This window comes from Vicia villosa, unplaced genomic scaffold (assembly GCF_029867415.1).
Source record: "Vicia villosa cultivar HV-30 ecotype Madison, WI unplaced genomic scaffold, Vvil1.0 ctg.000912F_1_1, whole genome shotgun sequence".
In the NCBI taxonomy this organism is placed as follows: Eukaryota; Viridiplantae; Streptophyta; class Magnoliopsida; order Fabales; family Fabaceae; genus Vicia; species Vicia villosa.
In genome coordinates, this window is record NW_026705410.1 from 517,277 (window position 1) to 538,548 (window position 21,272).

The 21,272-nt window shown below is 38.7% G+C and overlaps 2 long non-coding RNA genes across 2 annotated transcripts; both read right to left on the reverse strand.

The window, feature by feature from the left end:
• Nucleotides 1–2,314: 2,314 nt before the first annotated feature.
• LOC131632190 (uncharacterized) lies at nucleotides 2,315–2,977 on the reverse strand. Its single transcript, XR_009292922.1, has 2 exons — nucleotides 2,654–2,977; nucleotides 2,315–2,566 (listed from the first exon to the last, which is right to left on the reverse strand). It is a non-coding gene; the product is annotated as an uncharacterized LOC131632190 (long non-coding RNA).
• Nucleotides 2,978–14,770: 11,793 nt separating this feature from the next.
• LOC131632191 (uncharacterized) lies at nucleotides 14,771–15,433 on the reverse strand. The gene is made up of 2 exons (XR_009292923.1): nucleotides 15,110–15,433; nucleotides 14,771–15,022 (listed from the first exon to the last, which is right to left on the reverse strand). It is a non-coding gene; the product is annotated as an uncharacterized LOC131632191 (long non-coding RNA).
• Nucleotides 15,434–21,272: the final 5,839 nt, after the last annotated feature.

The following is a 21,272-nucleotide window of genomic DNA, read 5'->3' on the forward strand; positions in this document are numbered from 1 at the left end:
ACATGATTTTTCTATGTGCAATGTGTCTAACATTGAAAGTATTTCTTTTATGCTGGTTTAGTTAAGATTCTTTAATTTGTTGTTTTGTTATAATTATTCAGCACCCAATACAAATGAAATTTTATTAGAGTGCATATATGGGTTTTTAGAGATACTATAATGAAATAATTTTTGTGGTCGGAGAGCTCTTTACGAGTTCGCGGAAGGCGTTCAGAGCGCTTTGATAGGCATTGACGCTGTCGGAGAACTCTCTATGAGTTTGCGGCGTACGTTTAGAGCGTCAGGATAGACGTTGACCTAATGCCTCCAGTGGAGGTCTTGGGTTCGTTCACCTGTGACATAGTATTACAAATATGAGTTAAGCTATAAAATTCAGAAATCATAAGGTCGAAGAGCTTGCTAAGGATCACATGTTACCCTCCATGGAGGTAAGTAGCTCATACGTTGGAGACGATGCTTATTAGTTGATAACTGGACCTTTGGACCTGCTCAATTCTGAAGATAGTTCTTGCATCACTCGACTATAGCTTGAATTTTGTTCCTTCAGCTGTAGCTTTCTCTTCATGCCCATCTATGCACAAGTTAAAAAGAGTGGGGGTACCTCCTACCCACGTAGGGGAAAGGCAGTGGCGAAGCCAGAAAAATCATAAAGCCTGAGCAAAAATTTAAAGTCCGCAAAATATTTAACTTTTGAAAAATCAAAATAGAAGCTCCACAAAATGATGAATCGATTTTTTCCTAATTTATCATTTTTCAAAAAGATTCATTTTCATACATAATTTTAAAAAGATTCATTTTCATACATTATCAAATCTATTAAAATATACTACAACCCCTAAACCACTAGATTTGAGGTTCTCTTGAGTCTCGACATAAAAGAAACTAACCAAAAGAAAGTAAAAAAAATAAAGAAACATCGGCAGAAAAACCAAGAAAATGAACCAACAACTACAACTACTTTTTTTTCTTCAGGAAACTGAATGTATCCTATTTCTTGATGGTGTAGATTAAACTTCTTCAGGATTACCAGAACCAATACTCTCAGATGAATCTGAACCAATATTTTCGTTGCGTCCTCCTTTGCTTGCCCATAGCTTAATGAAAGATTTATTTGACTTCAACAATCAACTTAGAAGCATCTGATAAAATCCCTGACTTTCTTATCGCTTCAAGTTCACCACCTCCAACCGATTCAATCTCGGAATTATGATCCTTCATCAAAAACTCCCTTACAATTCTATGTACTATACCGACATCGTACATTGTAGTCTCTCCATCTGGTGCTCGGATCAAAATATCATTTGCCGAAACCTCTTCCAGCTGCTGACCGATTCTCTTTACTAGCTCTTATTTGTTCCTATCTTCTGATTCAACAAAAATTGCAGCTTTCAATATTTTCACTAAGAACCTACACGAAACACTTCCTTTCTCGGCAGACAACAATTCACAATAGTTTCAACAATTACACGATGCTTCGAGACATCCCCGCATGGGATCATACCCGATAAAACATGGCCGATACTGGATACGGAAGATCATAAACATAATTCTTTGATGCTTCTTGAATATATAAATCACTAAACAATGTTGCGTAAACACGATAACAGCAATTCGGACCTGCAACCAAGAGATTTCAAGACAGAAAAACAAAAGAACATGGTTCAGGCATTTCACCAAACACTTGGTGTGCATATCACGAAACGATAAATTCAGCACTGTCATACCCCAAATTTGTCCTACCCCTTTTAATTCTAACTGGTTTAGGCTTCCCACTTCATCTACATACCTCCCATTAGGCCATTAACGCACCTCATGCATTCATTAATCAATAAACTTGGCATTGGATCAATGATCATGGAAAGAATCGAGTTTCATGTCTTTGTATATGGTTATGATGGGCCAATGACTCAGTACTCCCATGGATTAGGGTTTGTTGTGGGTACTTGGAATACAAGTTGTCTTGGTTCAACTAATGTTTGCTTAAATTTCTAAATAAGGGGCATCAAAAGGAGCATCGTGAAATATTTAAAGTTGGCAAGTCGGCCGGATTTCTATTCGAAGTTGGATAAGGGCCATTTCTTATACGCATATCGTGGAAGGAGGAGATAGAGGTTATTCCCACAAAGGTTGAGTTTTGGTCAGCAGAGGCAACCGTGGAGGGTTGACTTTCTATTTACCAAACATTTGGAAAGCCACCTTATTTCACATTGGATACTACTATTCAAGTAGCCATTATATTTAGAAGCCTTTCATTCAAGACAACATAAATTCAAGTGGAAGAAATTGAAGAAATCAGTGAGAATTTAAAATGGAAGGAGAGAACATTGAATATTGTCCACAATTTTGAAGAAGTTAACATACAAAGACAAGGCAAAAGCATTACAAAAGCAAAGTACATTGAAAACCACATCAAAATTGTACATTTGACCTATAGTTGACTAAAAGTCAACTGTTGACTTTCTAGTCAAATAGTTGACCGAATTCAAACTGATCCTAAACTTCTCTCTCTGATCCTTCAAGTCAACTCCACTTCATCTTTGCTATGGTATTAGCTTACGCATTGCACCTGCTAAAACAAGAACAAAAGAAACTTTCAGCAACAAATAAAGAAGCCTGCATCCCCACAGTATAGCCGAAACAGTCCTGCACTTACCAAGCCAACCATGGTTCAACAGGAAGTTTTGCTCCTCCTATCACCTGTATATACCAGTACACATAAGCCATATCACGCTTGTATTTTCATTCAAAACAGTTCCAAGCCAATCCTTCATAAAGCCACAACAATACAATGCCATACCATTCAAAAGAAATTCCTACTGAGAGTTCATATACACAACAAGTTCATAACTACCTAAAACCATGCTAACTAATTCTATACTCACTGAAACCTTTAACAAACTAACAGGCCAATATCAGTGGAGCAATGCTACAGAAAACCAACTTTGTTATTACCCTAACAACTTTCATGATCTTAACCCTCATCACATCATATACAACAGTTCAAAAAACCACAGCTTGCATTCGATAAAAAACCGAGCCAGAAATACATGTCGGAAGAGAAGAATTAGAAAAAACTGCATCATAACATACCGGCAGCTCTGCATTAAACCAGAAAAATACATCAATAAACATTCATACGCAAAACCAAACATTCATACCCTGCACCATCAACTTGCAGCCACACTAATAACCAACTCCTAATAGTTTTACAACCAATGCCCCTAACTCTTTCTAATGAATTCCCAAACAAAATCTACTCAAAACCCATACATCTATACAGCTCATTCTAATCCTCTATAAAATCAAATTCAGCCCTGCATCAGTTCAGAAAAGAAAACCATAACTACCCAACAGAATTTCCCTCTAATTCTCTAACCAATTTCAATAAAAGCCATAACCAATTTCAGTTAACAGTTTAAACTAACTGTGTAACTAACCTAACTGTCAAAACCGCCACGTAACAAACTTGTAACTAACACTAACCAATCCTAACAAACTCAAAAAATCAGTTACACATCCTAACTACCTCCCTAACAGATCTCTAACGGATTCAGAATAGAAAATCAGAAAGAGAGATGAACCTGAGGTTTGTTATATATAGGAGACTCTCTCAATCTTCAAGCTTCTGGACCTCAATTCCCTTCATCTTCAATCACGATCTCTTCACCCTTCTCCATCATTCAGCCTCTCCCTTCAATCTTCACCACCATTCTCTCTTCACCTTCCTCATCACACCACAATTCTCAGAATTCTCCATACCTTTGCCACCATTTTTCATCATCTTCACCACTTCTACAAATTCGGTTCTCCCTCCTCTTCAACTTCTTCACTCGTCAACCATCTTCAACCTCAGAACTTCCTCTTCATCATCATTCATATACCAACAGAAAAAGAATCGGAAAAAGGGAAGGGAAAAAGAGAAGAAGAATCGTAACTGAAAACAGAGTCGAAACTCACCTCTAACCAAGCTCCAATCATCTTCACGCAGCTTCAATCACATCTGAGAAACATCAGCACTCTACAATCATCTTCAATATCATCACATCTCGCAACGCTGCATCTTCATCGATCAACCACACTCAAGCTCCACGCATTATCTTCAACAACAATCATCGCCAAAATCTCCATCGGTCTCTCCATCATTCGGCAAGAACATCAACGCTCTTCAATTCGCTGCACTTTCAAGAACAACGACGAACATTAGCAAGAGCGTACGCATCAAGAATATTGTTGTTAAATGCGCGATTTGAGAGATACGAGAGACGGATTGAATCAGAGAGATTAGTGAACGAGAGTTTGAGAAGGAGATGGCGTTCCATTTTTGTCTACGGTGGTCGGAGACCCTGAGTTCGTCGGAGGAGGTTGCCACGCCGCCGTTCATGTTGAAGAAGAGAGGGGAAAGCTTCAATGGCCACAAGTTTGTAACCCTAATCCTCTTTTAAGTTTCATACAATATTAATTGATTTTGTTGTGATTAACTGAGATTAATTAGAGATGAATATAGAATTGATAGTGATTAACGTGAATTAATTGGGTGTAATTAGAAAATAGCATAAGGTTTGATATTAATATGTGGATGGACTGAATCTCCATTAGGACTTCCATGAAATTGCTCTTTCCACCCCCAGGACAAGGCCCAAAACGTGCCCTAGTGTATATCCAATGCACTTCGTTTTGCTTCTGCACCCCCCTGTGATTGTTAGAATTGTTCTTTTTTAATTTGTTTCTCTCCTAACTTTTGATTGTTTAATCAATTTTGGCTCAAGTAAAAAATCAATAAAAATAGATTTTAAGTAGGATTTTGTGTGTATATAATTGTAATATTTTTTGCATATTTTTAGATTTTATTTTTCTATTTCTAATAAATCTTTTCTTCATATACGTTCACCTTCCTTCATGTTTCGATAGATTTTACAAACTAATTTCGTTTAACACCTTAGGATCAGAATTTAACCCCCAATTTTTGCATGATTACTGCAAACTAACCCATGATAATGTGTATGAAATATGAACTCATAATTCTTTGTTTTGATTGGTATTTGGTTAGTGTTGTTTGACTCGATTAACATGCGTTTCTAATAGACAATTGTGACGTTTGTGCTCTCAAATTAAAATGCATTCATGAAACAACGTTGGTTCCTTTTTGTACATGTGATTAGGGATGTCTAGAGGTCCTAAGACCTGGAATTCAAGATTTTAATGCATGTTTTCTTATTTTACTTGATTTTTCTTTCTCACATGTAAATAACTTGTTTTTGATTGACGATTGCACCGTAACTTGTACAAATGACCCGTAATTTTGTGTGAAACTCCTTGGCATGATTTTGTGAGTGTTTAGGCATCTAGTAGAGGCTATTTGCTACTGACTTGTACCATTTGATTACATGTTTCTAACTTCATTCACAATTTGAAACCGTTTAGCTAGTATTAACCTAGTGTTGTCTAGTTTTGGTTAGAGTTTCGTATTGCCTCATGCTAATTGACTAATATAGATTAATATAGGATATTAGAACTAGATGATTGAGTTTGCTACTGACTTGAGGCCTAGCTCATTGTGTTCACTTGCTTTTGTTTTGATTAATTGATGTTTGCCCGCTAATTGGTAAGTAACGATGCATGCGATGCTTTGACGACTTCTTGTGGATGTTTTTGTAGGGTACCGTGATGCTTTTGTATTTGATTTGGGACATTCAATCCCATGCTTTGCTACTGACTTGGAGCTTCTTTATCTTGTTTCCATGCTTAGCCTCTCATTTCTTACTTTGATTTTGATTACATCTTGCTATTGCTTGCCGTGTTCCCTTAGACTCTTCCTTCTTTGTTAAGGGGAATTGAGATAGGATAGTTGTCCTCAACCTTAGGGCCATTAGTAGATTAGAATAACTTAGATTAGAATTTAGGATTAGTTCCCTATTGCATACTTTTTCTTTTTAACTCTTTAAAACATTAATAAAAGGAAGATGCGAATCACATTAAGCAAGTGATAGAGAAATGAGTGGGATTCATTCCCTAATCTATTTCTCAATCGCTTAGTGGCATAGAAACGAGTGGGATTCATTCCCTAATCTGTTTCTCGGTCACTACTTAATGGGAGAGAAACGAGTGGGATTCATTCCCTAATCTGTTTCTCAAACATTAATTAATGGGATGGAAGTGAGTGGGATTCATTCTCTAATCTGCTTCTCGATCATTATACATTTTATGTGATTCGACTCGCAAACAAATTCCCCTTAAAAAAAACACAACCAAAAACACATAAAACACCTAACAATGATTCAGACTAAAGCAAAGTAGAGAAAGTGGTGAGTGGCCCGGTATTGGGTACTGTTCATCACCCATCTACTCTAAAAGACACAAACCAATCTCTTTCTTCTTCTTAAGGGCATCGTTATCTCCGTTCCATTGCATCCTAGGCTGTCCCCTTGTGCAAGAACGCGAGCGTTGACTCCGCCCAATTAAAAAACACAAAAACAAACAGAAAATCTTTAGCCGAGCTACGGTAACTCTGATTCCTGAAAAGGATACGTAGGCAGCGGGGTAGGGCCCGTGCGAGTACAATTCTTTCTTTTCCCTACATTTTGCATTCATTTCGCATATAGACATAGACATAGATACACACCCTTTAGATAGAAACAAACATAGGTGGATACCATCGAGTACGATGGGCGTGAGGGGTGCTAATACCTTCCCCTCGCGTAACCGACTCCCGTACCTTGATTCTCTGGTCGCAAGACCCTGTTCCTTCCTTTGTTAGGTTTTCTGATATTCCTTTCCCTTATGGGATAAATATATTGGTGGCGACTCTGTTCATTTTTCGCGAGCGTGCGACAGCTGGCGACTCTGCTGGGGATGTTGCTAGACCTGTTGCTGGTCCATCCATAGCGAGTCGATCCTAGCCTGCGTTTGTTTGTTTATTTACTGGGTGTTTATTTGTTTTTATGTCTATACCTTGTATATATGTTTGCATGTTTATTTTTCTGCCTGCATATCATGTTTATTTCTGTTTGCACATCATGCATATGGATTATATTCTGTGTTCCTTGGGGTCTTCTGTTCTGTTTTGCAGGTTGGGTGGGATGTTCTATGAGGTAAAAGGCCCAATACCCAGGCCATGAGTGATACCTTAGGAACTAGGAATAGAGTGGCCATGACGGACAGAAGACGTATGTCTGATTGATCCGATCATGTATCCACGGACAGAGCTTGGTTGAAAGAGGCAATATCGTATGATTACGCCTACTTTCAATCCTCTGTTGGCTTTTTTGACCTACCTTGACCTAGATTCACCTGTGAGTGGGGAGGGATATACATGACAGGTATCGTTGGTGACTATTCTGTTCTGTTGGTGACTATTGGTTTTCCTGGTATTCAAAAAGGTGTCGGACCTTTGATCCTGTGACATTTGACCTGTATCAGTTATTCAGAAGTTTGTACAGTGGTTACTAAGATTATATGGACCGTTGATCCCATGCTTTTGCATTGCATAACATCATCGCTTTATCCACTTCATTTATGAGGGATCCTAAAGTCCATTTCAAAAAGAAAAAGAAAGAAAACAAAAAGAAAAGAAAAGATATTCTATACAAAAAAAAAAAAGCCTTGATTCCAAAAAAGAGATAAAAAAAAAAGAAGAAAATGGAAGTGTATGAAAAGACTTTAGGATCTCTCATAAATGAAACATGCATTCATACTATCATGCATTTCATGGTTCTTTCAAAGACTTATGGGACCCTTTCTAACAGATTTCAAGATCAACAACAGATTTGACTTCTCACTGCCACAACTCCAAGATCAAATATGGAACAACTCCGTGAGGAAATGGATGAGATGAGGGAACAAATGGGTCATCTTATGTTGGAGATGCGAGACTTGGTCCGTAATCAGGATGCACTAAAAGAGGAGAATAGTCAGTTGAAGACTCAATTGAGCTTGGTCATGGAAGTTCTGAAGACGGTATTAAGGAAGGAAGGTGATGTTGTTCCTGCTACCGCAACAGAAGTTGTTGATTCCTTCTTCCCAATAGGATTCCTTTCCACTCATGGAATGCCTCAGGGAGCTCTCCCTCAATTTCAAGTGCCATTACCTCCACATCAATCTGTTCATGTCCCTAGAATGAATCAAGGGGGCCAAATGCGTGGGAAAAAGCCTAAGATACCTCAGAGGCTTATCAATCCAATCCCGATACCTTATGCTCAGTTACTTCCTCTCCTGTTGGAACTTCAGTTGATTGAGCTACGAGATTTGGCTACGCCTGAAAAGCTTCCCCCCAATTTTGATGCCAATGCTCGATGCGAGTTCCATTCTGGGGCACCTGGCCATGATGTTGAGAATTGTAGGGCGATGAAACATCAAGTTCAAGATCTCATTGACTCAAAAGTGATTTTGTTCACCCCCGAAGGTATGATTGTTCAAGGCAATAAGGTTCCGTATGTGGTGGAAGGAAATGTTGATCCATACTCCTATGCCGGATCTACTTCAAATCAGAAGCACAATGCACCATCCCGGATTCCAGATCTTCCACTTTATCAATCTCCGATTGTTTCACAACCAAGTCAAAAGGGGAAAACACCTGAGCAGATTGAGTATTTGAATCATCAACAACCCCACGTGATCCAACCACACCTGGTTCAGTATTCGCCCCAGAAGCAATATGTTCCACATCAACAAGGCCATCTGAATCAGTATCCACCTAGAAGTAATTTGGGACGAAGAAATGCTCCTCTGGACCAAATTCCTATCACATACAGTAAACTTCTGCCGTATCTGGTTCATAGCTCATTGGTGGTTCCCAAATCTCTGAAGCCTCCGCCACGTCCATTTGCACCTGGATATGACCCGAATGTGCAATGTGGGTATCACGCTGGATCAATAGGGCACTCCACTGAAGATTGCAACGCTTTCAAAGCCAAAGTACAAAAATTGATTGACGAGAGGTATATAACCCTTCAAGGAGGAAACATGTGTGTGAATGGATTTCTCTTGCCCGAGTAAGCGCCCGAATTTCAGAAAATCTCCAAAAAAAAAAAAAAAAAAAAAAAAAAAAAAGCAATAAGCCCAGAAGGAGTCAAGTCTCCTCAACTATGGCAATCATCATTTCATTTCCGTATTCTCATTTCAGTACTCCCTATTTTGTTGAAGACTACTTCTTTGTTTGAACTCATTGGTATGATAATAATGAAAGCACCACAAATTCTCGAGCAACCTTGTCAGAATCTTTTCAAAGAGAAATCAAGAATGTTTTGTAGAAGCATCTCTCATTCTCAAGGTTCTTATGCTCAGTTGTATCCGTGGAGGTTGGTTTTTCAGTCGGTGTTTGAATTCTCCTTGCAACGAGTAGCTTCTCTAAGTTGGGTGACTACGCAAGCTTCCTCCATGGATATGTTTGGGGCTCCCGCACGAGGGATAAGCAAGACGCACTCTTATCTTGAGCATTGCACCATTCGCATTGCTCGAATCCCTAAAGCATTACAAATTCTTGGGTGACTTCGTCAGAATCTTCTTCCATGTGGTAATCAAGAGTATTCTACACAATGCTCCTCATTCTCAAGGTCTTCTTCACCACAAGTTCTCAACTTGATGACCATGCAAGGTTCCTCCACTTTCGATAGGGAATACTTCTACAACATCTATGCTTGGGGCTCCCGCACGAGGGATAAGCAAGACGTACTCTTATCTTGAGCATTGCCTCACTCGCATTGCTCGAATCCCTAAAGTAAAAAGGAAAAAGAAAAAAGCTTACGACTCATGGGTGACTTCGTTGGAGTTCTCTTTTGAAGTAATACGAAGTGGTTGGAAGGAAATGAAGAAAGTATTCGAGATCAGCAAGTCCAGACGGAGACGAGGCTCCTCAACAACGACACTCATTTAGTCCCTTTACTGCATTCTCATTTGTAATCTTCTCTTTGTTTGTTTAAGCATTGTTAGCATGTAAAAACTTGTTAATTTCTGAATGAAAATCATAATACATTGTTTATGTTTGTCTTGAAGTAATCCATTCGTTATCACTCATAAAATGTTTTTGGCATTACGATACCAACTTTACTAATCACTTGCTCAGGCAAAAAGCTGAGGGAGAATGATGAAAGATAAAAATGCAAAAATCTCCAATTGTGTGCTTTTGAATAAAACCTTACTGAGGATGTACAGGCATTATTTCAAATCCCCAAACACCGGAGATATAAGGGAGATAGACCCTCGTTAACCCCTTTGAGCCTTGAAGTAGGAGTTTCTTTGCTGATCACAAAAACCCTTATTTTAACCCTGGGGCAGGGTAGTGTTCATTTAACTTGATCGAGTGTTCAAAACTCACCAAAGGAGTATGCATCTAAGGATACAACAAGGGTTATCCTTCAAAGGGCTGAGGAATGTCAAAACCGCAATGATTATCCTTATCCCATCAAGAGGTTAAAAGAGGACGATGCCACAATGGTTATCCCTCATCAATCAGAGAATGAGGCAGTCACAATTTTTCAAACAAATCGAGAGCAACGCAAGATCACACGACTTGTTCAAAAAGTGAATAAAAAAAAAAGAAAGCCCGCTAAGTCAAAAACTTGAAATAAGTGACTTAGGCAAAAGTTAGGGCATCCCGCTGGACTCCAAAATAAAATTCAAGAGAATTTGTCCAGGCAAAAGTTAGGGAAAGCAGAAGCGAAAAACAAGGATTACAAAAAAAAATCCTTATCAAAGGAACAAAGTCGTGTGATAATCAATCAGAAGAACTAGAAAGTGAGTGACTGCCATGTCCAAAAAACCTCATTGATTCCTCAACCATCCCAAATTCCTTGTGAGGAATGAACACTCATGTCGAGTTAATTGAACCTAGGAATGGAGAACATCACGAAGGGGGTGGGTACCAAATAATTTTGAGCCTAAAATCCTTTGTTTTCTGAAAACCGTGAACCTGGCCAAGTTACAACCCTCAAAAGTCCTAATTGAAGTAGGGTTATTTTGAAAGCACACTCCTATGAGATAGCGTTTAACTGACTCCCAATGAAGCGAGACTCATTTCCATGTTGGTATCGTATGCTTGCTTTATCTTCTATATGCAAAAATCGAGGTTGTGTCAACTAGTGATTCAGTCACAAGAGGTCGCAACCTCATTTCAATAAAAAGTTTCTTTAAACTTCAAGACTAACGTACACTTTGCATTAGAATTATCATTCCTAGAATTAACATTCTTTTGCATACAAACATCTGCTTAAACATCAAAGAAATTTTAGGATGAGAATCAGTGAGCAACTTGATCATGTCAAAGTACAAGAGACTTGAGAACTCCGAGGAGGAAAAGCTAATCATCTCAAATGTTGACCATCAAGGGGCAAGTTATCCAAAGAACTCCGTTGGGCATGAACAGTTAATGCTTTCCTTGATTACCTTGAGAGGAAGAATTTGAAGACTCCGTTGAGCGTGGTAAAGTTGTTTCCATGTTTGTCTGACTTCAAAACAATGGAAGCTTGAGGATTCTAGTAAGATGTACCTAATCAGGGGAAATTGAATCGAGGTTTGACCTCTCAAATTCAGCATATCTGGGACAATCATGCCGATAAATCTCTTCAAGCTTTGACCAATCTGGGGCAATCACGTCGAGGAATCTCTCAAATTCAACCAATCTGGGGCAGTTACGTCGAGATTTGACAAATCTCTCCAAGGACCCTTTAGGGAAAATCCCTCCCTGGGTCATGAAGCTTGGGGCAAAATCTTGTCCCCCCAACCATAGGAGTTTATTTCTCCTGGAGCCTTGGTCTCTCCCCAAGCATGGAGTTTATTTCTCCCGAGAGTTCGTTCCATTCCTCAAGTATAGGAGTTTATTTCTCCTAGGAGTTGTTCTACTTCCCTAATCAAGGCTCCTTATCTGGACTTCTCATTCCCAACATGGTGAATCGAGGGAATCTCCTCGAGCTGAAAATCCTTCAGGTAGTGGCACATGGTGAGAAGTCAGAAATCATTCTTCAAGTCAAAGAAAAGTACATCTTTCAAATCAAAGTCCAATGTCTATTGGCACCTCCACATGGTCCTTAACACTAAGGGGATTCTCCCTGGTGTTTACCTCATCAATGCCTTTATTTGGCATCCTGCATATAGTGGTCACTGCATATAACATTGCATCCTCAAAAGCGTAGCATATCCATCAAAGCGGATCATTACGCCATAGAAAAATTCAAACATGCATAACAAAGCATAAGCCAGATAATACAAATCCGCACCCAGTCAAGATAATAATACATCCCCACACAAAAGGTTGTCCTTACAAATTCCCATTGATATCTGCTACTACATTTCAAACCTCCTCAAACCATGGTGCCAATACCTGGTACCCTCAATCCCCAAAAGAAGTCTCATATTATCTCCACAGTGTAAATCGGGCACAATGTCTTTCTCCGTCAGAATCGTTGTCTCCGAGGTTATTGCCCGTGTGCTGCGTGCAATTTAGAGTGCGAATGAGGGTGGGCATTCAACCCATCTCATTTTTCAATCGTTTGAATGACCATACTTGGTGTGTGGCAATTCGAACGATTGCCACTCTAGAGGAGTTACACCCCGCCTTTGGCCTGAGGGATTATTGTAATTCTTATGCTTCGCAAGCATCAAAATCTTCGTCTCCTTGTCAAGTCTAGTCGTCACTAGTCTTGTCGTGGTTATTTCCCGTGTGCTACGCGCATATTAGAGTGCGAATGAGGGTGGGCATTCAACCCATCTCATTTTTCAATCGTTTGAGTAACCATACTTGGTGTGTGGCAATTCGAACGATTGCCACTCTTGAGGGGTTACACCCCGCCTTTGGCCTGAGGGAGTAATGTAATTCTTATGCCTCGCAAGCATCAACATCTTCGTGATTATGTCTTTTTGATCGAGTCTAGTCGTCACTAGTCTCCGTGGTCCCTTCCCCCGTATGGGAAAACATTTTAAGCCCAGTTTCCGACCTGGCAAACCCTTTCAAAGCCCAACTCTAACCTGGCAACCCCTTTTAAGAAACCAATCTTCAACCTGGCAAACCATGTCAAACCCAATTCCTCTTTTGTCCCTTGATGCCGAGTCGATGTTGAGTCATAGATCGCCACGAGATCTTATTCCTCCTAAAGTGTGGGAGATCGCACGAGATCTTCTCTTGATGTTGAGTCATAGATCGCCACGAGATCTTATTCCTCCTAAAGTGTGGGAGATCGCACGAGATCTTCTCTTGATGTTGAGTCATAGATCGCCACGAGATCTTATTCCTCCTAAAGTGTGGGAGATCGCACGAGATCTTCTCTTGATGTTGAGTCATAGATCGCCACGAGATCTTATTCCTCCTAAAGTGTGGGAGATCGCACGAGATCTTCTCTTGATGTTGAGTCATAGATCGCCACGAGATCTTATTCCTCCTAAAGTGTGGGAGATCGCACGAGATCTTCTCTTGATGTTGAGTCATAGATCGCCACGAGATCTTATTCCTCCTAAAGTGTGGGAGATCGCACGAGATCTTCTTTCGATGTTGAGTCATAAGATCGCCACGAGATCTTATTCCCTTTTCTTCTGTTGACGAGTTGGTCGCCACGAGATCTTCTTTCGATGTTGAGTCATAAGATCGCCACGAGATCTTATTCCCTTTTCTTCTGTTGACAAGTTGGTCGCCACGAGATCTTCTTTCGATGTTGAGTCATAAGATCGCCACGAGATCTTATTCCCTTTTCTTCTGTTGACGAGTTGGTCGCCACGAGATCTTCTTTCGATGTTGAGTCATAAGATCGCCACGAGATCTTATTCCCTTTTCTTCTGTTGACAAGTTGGTCGCCACGAGATCTTCTTTCGATGTTGAGTCATAGATCGCCACGAGATCTTATTCCTTTCAGTCCTGACGTTGAGTCATAAATCGCACGAGGTCATTTTCTTTCAATCATTGTTTCATACAACCATTCTCTTTGAAAACCCCGTGTCGGCACCGCTACTATGTTACAAGCTATCACCATTCAACCATTACCCACTGTAAATAGTCTCCATCCAAAAAACAAAAAAACAAAAATTTCTCTTTCCCCAGCAGATATCGAAATAAAAAATAATAAGGATAACAGTCATACCATATTTTCAGGACAAATTTCTGGTACTTTGATATTTAATCTTCTTCTACCTTGAATGTTCGAAAGGCTAGCGCCAATCTCACCTTCAGGTTTAAGATGATTAAATAGGGGCAGCTGTCATACCCCAAATTTGTCCTACCCCTTTTAATTCTAACTGGTTTAGGCTTCCCACTTCATCTACATACCTCCCATTAGGCCATTAACGCACCTCATGCATTCATTAATCAATAAACTTGGCATTGGATCAATGATCATGGAAAGAATCGAGTTTCATGTCTTTGTATATGGTTATGATGGGCCAATGACTCAGTACTCCCATGGATTAGGGTTTGTTGTGGGTACTTGGAATACAAGTTGTCTTGGTTCAACTAATGTTTGCTTAAATTTCTAAATAAGGGGCATCAAAAGGAGCATCGTGAAATATTTAAAGTTGGCAAGTCGGCCGGATTTCTATTCGAAGTTGGATAAGGGCCATTTCTTATACGCATATCGTGGAAGGAGGAGATAGAGGTTATTCCCACAAAGGTTGAGTTTTGGTCAGCAGAGGCAACCGTGGAGGGTTGACTTTCTATTTACCAAACATTTGGAAAGCCACCTTATTTCACATTGGATACTACTATTCAAGTAGCCATTATATTTAGAAGCCTTTCATTCAAGACAACATAAATTCAAGTGGAAGAAATTGAAGAAATCAGTGAGAATTTAAAATGGAAGGAGAGAACATTGAATATTGTCCACAATTTTGAAGAAGTTAACATACAAAGACAAGGCAAAAGCATTACAAAAGCAAAGTACATTGAAAACCACATCAAAATTGTACATTTGACCTATAGTTGACTAAAAGTCAACTGTTGACTTTCTAGTCAAATAGTTGACCGAATTCAAACTGATCCTAAACTTCTCTCTCTGATCCTTCAAGTCAACTCCACTTCATCTTTGCTATGGTATTAGCTTACGCATTGCACCTGCTAAAACAAGAACAAAAGAAACTTTCAGCAACAAATAAAGAAGCCTGCATCCCCACAGTATAGCCGAAACAGTCCTGCACTTACCAAGCCAACCATGGTTCAACAGGAAGTTTTGCTCCTCCTATCACCTGTATATACCAGTACACATAAGCCATATCACGCTTGTATTTTCATTCAAAACAGTTCCAAGCCAATCCTTCATAAAGCCACAACAATACAATGCCATACCATTCAAAAGAAATTCCTACTGAGAGTTCATATACACAACAAGTTCATAACTACCTAAAACCATGCTAACTAATTCTATACTCACTGAAACCTTTAACAAACTAACAGGCCAATATCAGTGGAGCAATGCTACAGAAAACCAACTTTGTTATTACCCTAACAACTTTCATGATCTTAACCCTCATCACATCATATACAACAGTTCAAAAAACCACAGCTTGCATTCGATAAAAAACCGAGCCAGAAATACATGTCGGAAGAGAAGAATTAGAAAAAACTGCATCATAACATACCGGCAGCTCTGCATTAAACCAGAAAAATACATCAATAAACATTCATACGCAAAACCAAACATTCATACCCTGCACCATCAACTTGCAGCCACACTAATAACCAACTCCTAATAGTTTTACAACCAATGCCCCTAACTCTTTCTAATGAATTCCCAAACAAAATCTACTCAAAACCCATAGATCTATACAGCTCATTCTAATCCTCTATAAAATCAAATTCAGCCCTGCATCAGTTCAGAAAAGAAAACCATAACTACCCAACAGAATTTCCCTCTAATTCTCTAACCAATTTCAATAAAAGCCATAACCAATTTCAGTTAACAGTTTAAACTAACTGTGTAACTAACCTAACTGTCAAAACCGCCACGTAACAAACTTGTAACTAACACTAACCAATCCTAACAAACTCAAAAAATCAGTTACACATCCTAACTACCTCCCTAACAGATCTCTAACGGATTCAGAATAGAAAATCAGAAAGAGAGATGAACCTGAGGTTTGTTATATATAGGAGACTCTCTCAATCTTCAAGCTTCTGGACCTCAATTCCCTTCATCTTCAATCACGATCTCTTCACCCTTCTCCATCATTCAGCCTCTCCCTTCAATCTTCACCACCATTCTCTCTTCACCTTCCTCATCACACCACAATTCTCAGAATTCTCCATACCTTTGCCACCATTTTTCATCATCTTCACCACTTCTACAAATTCGGTTCTCCCTCCTCTTCAACTTCTTCACTCGTCAACCATCTTCAACCTCAGAACTTCCTCTTCATCATCATTCATATACCAACAGAAAAAGAATCGGAAAAAGGGAAGGGAAAAAGAGAAGAAGAATCGTAACTGAAAACAGAGTCGAAACTCACCTCTAACCAAGCTCCAATCATCTTCACGCAGCTTCAATCACATCTGAGAAACATCAGCACTCTACAATCATCTTCAATATCATCACATCTCGCAACGCTGCATCTTCATCGATCAACCACACTCAAGCTCCACGCATTATCTTCAACAACAATCATCGCCAAAATCTCCATCGGTCTCTCCATCATTCGGCAAGAACATCAACGCTCTTCAATTCGCTGCACTTTCAAGAACAACGACGAACATTAGCAAGAGCGTACGCATCAAGAATATTGTTGTTAAATGCGCGATTTGAGAGATACGAGAGACGGATTGAATCAGAGAGATTAGTGAACGAGAGTTTGAGAAGGAGATGGCGTTCCATTTTTGTCTACGGTGGTCGGAGACCCTGAGTTCGTCGGAGGAGGTTGCCACGCCGCCGTTCATGTTGAAGAAGAGAGGGGAAAGCTTCAATGGCCACAAGTTTGTAACCCTAATCCTCTTTTAAGTTTCATACAATATTAATTGATTTTGTTGTGATTAACTGAGATTAATTAGAGATGAATATAGAATTGATAGTGATTAACGTGAATTAATTGGGTGTAATTAGAAAATAGCATAAGGTTTGATATTAATATGTGGATGGACTGAATCTCCATTAGGACTTCCATGAAATTGCTCTTTCCACCCCCAGGACAAGGCCCAAAACGTGCCCTAGTGTATATCCAATGCACTTCGTTTTGCTTCTGCACCCCCCTGTGATTGTTAGAATTGTTCTTTTTTAATTTGTTTCTCTCCTAACTTTTGATTGTTTAATCAATTTTGGCTCAAGTAAAAAATCAATAAAAATAGATTTTAAGTAGGATTTTGTGTGTATATAATTGTAATATTTTTTGCATATTTTTAGATTTTATTTTTCTATTTCTAATAAATCTTTTCTTCATATACGTTCACCTTCCTTCATGTTTCGATAGATTTTACAAACTAATTTCGTTTAACACCTTAGGATCAGAATTTAACCCCCAATTTTTGCATGATTACTGCAAACTAACCCATGATAATGTGTATGAAATATGAACTCATAATTCTTTGTTTTGATTGGTATTTGGTTAGTGTTGTTTGACTCGATTAACATGCGTTTCTAATAGACAATTGTGACGTTTGTGCTCTCAAATTAAAATGCATTCATGAAACAACGTTGGTTCCTTTTTGTACATGTGATTAGGGATGTCTAGAGGTCCTAAGACCTGGAATTCAAGATTTTAATGCATGTTTTCTTATTTTACTTGATTTTTCTTTCTCACATGTAAATAACTTGTTTTTGATTGACGATTGCACCGTAACTTGTACAAATGACCCGTAATTTTGTGTGAAACTCCTTGGCATGATTTTGTGAGTGTTTAGGCATCTAGTAGAGGCTATTTGCTACTGACTTGTACCATTTGATTACATGTTTCTAACTTCATTCACAATTTGAAACCGTTTAGCTAGTATTAACCTAGTGTTGTCTAGTTTTGGTTAGAGTTTCGTATTGCCTCATGCTAATTGACTAATATAGATTAATATAGGATATTAGAACTAGATGATTGAGTTTGCTACTGACTTGAGGCCTAGCTCATTGTGTTCACTTGCTTTTGTTTTGATTAATTGATGTTTGCCCGCTAATTGGTAAGTAACGATGCATGCGATGCTTTGACGACTTCTTGTGGATGTTTTTGTAGGGTACCGTGATGCTTTTGTATTTGATTTGGGACATTCAATCCCATGCTTTGCTACTGACTTGGAGCTTCTTTATCTTGTTTCCATGCTTAGCCTCTCATTTCTTACTTTGATTTTGATTACATCTTGCTATTGCTTGCCGTGTTCCCTTAGACTCTTCCTTCTTTGTTAAGGGGAATTGAGATAGGATAGTTGTCCTCAACCTTAGGGCCATTAGTAGATTAGAATAACTTAGATTAGAATTTAGGATTAGTTCCCTATTGCATACTTTTTCTTTTTAACTCTTTAAAACATTAATAAAAGGAAGATGCGAATCACATTAAGCAAGTGATAGAGAAATGAGTGGGATTCATTCCCTAATCTATTTCTCAATCGCTTAGTGGCATAGAAACGAGTGGGATTCATTCCCTAATCTGTTTCTCGGTCACTACTTAATGGGAGAGAAACGAGTGGGATTCATTCCCTAATCTGTTTCTCAAACATTAATTAATGGGATGGAAGTGAGTGGGATTCATTCTCTAATCTGCTTCTCGATCATTATACATTTTATGTGATTCGACTCGCAAACAAATTCCCCTTAAAAAAAACACAACCAAAAACACATAAAACACCTAACAATGATTCAGACTAAAGCAAAGTAGAGAAAGTGGTGAGTGGCCCGGTATTGGGTACTGTTCATCACCCATCTACTCTAAAAGACACAAACCAATCTCTTTCTTCTTCTTAAGGGCATCGTTATCTCCGTTCCATTGCATCCTAGGCTGTCCCCTTGTGCAAGAACGCGAGCGTTGACTCCGCCCAATTAAAAAACACAAAAACAAACAGAAAATCTTTAGCCGAGCTACGGTAACTCTGATTCCTGAAAAGGATACGTAGGCAGCGGGGTAGGGCCCGTGCGAGTACAATTCTTTCTTTTCCCTACATTTTGCATTCATTTCGCATATAGACATAGACATAGATACACACCCTTTAGATAGAAACAAACATAGGTGGATACCATCGAGTACGATGGGCGTGAGGGGTGCTAATACCTTCCCCTCGCGTAACCGACTCCCGTACCTTGATTCTCTGGTCGCAAGACCCTGTTCCTTCCTTTGTTAGGTTTTCTGATATTCCTTTCCCTTATGGGATAAATATATTGGTGGCGACTCTGTTCATTTTTCGCGAGCGTGCGACAAGCACCAATTCTTTACCGATTCATAAATCACAACCTGGAACAACAATGGATAACATCACAACAAGGATTTCGTATCGAAAATCGAGCTTAAAAGTGAAAGAAAAAGAAGAAGAGAATTCATGACGATTTTCCATCTAAACACATCACTATTTCTTAATGAGAGAGACGATTGGCAATGATATTTCGATTTCTTGAGTGAGAGAGAGAGACTAGTGCAATGAGATTTTGAAATTCAGGCGAGATAAGGAAGATCTCAGGCAATTGTCGGGGTCGCCGGGCGCTGGCGTCGCCCCTGGGGAAAGGAGTAACGCCTATTTTTTGACCAAAATTTTTGAAGAGTTTCTAATGGAGTTACAAAACGGCTGAGACATAAGTTTTCTTTATCAAACAATGAATTAAAACATAAACTTGCACTGTCTAGCCTATTGGCTTCGTTTAATAAATGCAAGTTTCCAAAACTAATTTTGTCCACTCGAATTATGATTTGTGGGAGGCTTGTAATCATTGAACCACCGACTTGTGATTTAACTGAATATGCTGCAATTAAAAAACAATTTAGTGTTTGCCACATATAGCATGTTGCATTTGAAAGAGAGATTAGTAGTCCCTCTAATTATTGCTTAAATGATCATTAGAAATAGAGTGGCCCAGACTCTGTCTTCTTGCTGCTTCTTGAACAAGAACATTTCACCAACGGTAGTTGTGACATTAGTAACATTCTTTAAGACTGTCAGTGTAGCTACATTAATGTACTTTGAACTGCGTGCAATATAAATGAATAAGCAAAATAATACAATCAAGAAAGAGAGATAGAAATTTTTCTACCGGAAATAACACAATAAAAGCCTTCACTACTCTTCTTTGTGAGATAAGTATATAAAATGACCGTAGATAAAGTTTGCTAAATTCATCAAAACCAGCTTCTGTTATAGAGACAAATCTTAACCCTTTTGGGTCTTTTTTACAATTGGAAAATGATTGCGCTAGCAATGATTCATATTCCATTAACACGTATATATGCAAGTTATAGCATTGTACACAAACAAGTTTGAACTACACATGGAATCAATTCAATACACTTTATTTCTACATCTCAACAAACATTTAGGAAGACAATCAAAGTTGGTACTTTGTAGGGTCATAACTTTACTGGTTAGGATTAGTAAAAAAAGAAGAAAATCATACAAATCCAACTCATAGAGAAAGTACACTCAAAAGGAATCAATCAACAATAACATAAAAGATAGATAAAACACATGGTATATGTTTTCTATTGATACACATTTTCTTCACATGCCTCAAACAACTACACAATGTTTTCTCCTAAGATTAAACATGCAACATACAACACCGAGATTCAAAAATATGTTTTCTCCTATGATTAACCAAAAATTCAATCCTACATGGAGATACAAAGTGCAAGTGCATATTAGAGAACAAGAAAAATGGCATAAATCAATTCGACCATGTAAATATGTGAGAAACTTATCTTTGGTTGGCGGTGGCGGCAATATCATTCTTACTTGAAACACTAGTTTGTAATCACGAACTATCATGAATGTTGATTGTTTGACTCTGTACCACAACAACATAAGTCGTTGAGGACATCTCGTTCTCTCAAAATTGCTCCCAGAAAAGTCAATATATGCGAGGATATAGTGACATTAGTTAACATGGATGTCATAGAGTAATTATCACATATACGACATAAAAATCAAATATACTATAGTTCAAGAAAACCTCTCATATACTTCTCTTTTTGTCAATCAAAAGAGTACCCTTCATTCCACACCCCTGTGAAGAGGCAACACTAAATCAACAATGGCTCATAATTTATGATTTTTCGTGCGTTCCCCTTGATTCTGAAAAATCAACGGCGTAAAATAATGGAATACTAGATTTCCTCATTTTGACTTGCTCTTTTGTCTTCTTCCATCCTTCATATACCAATATCAGTAGGAAGTACTTTTTACAAAAGTTGGAAAT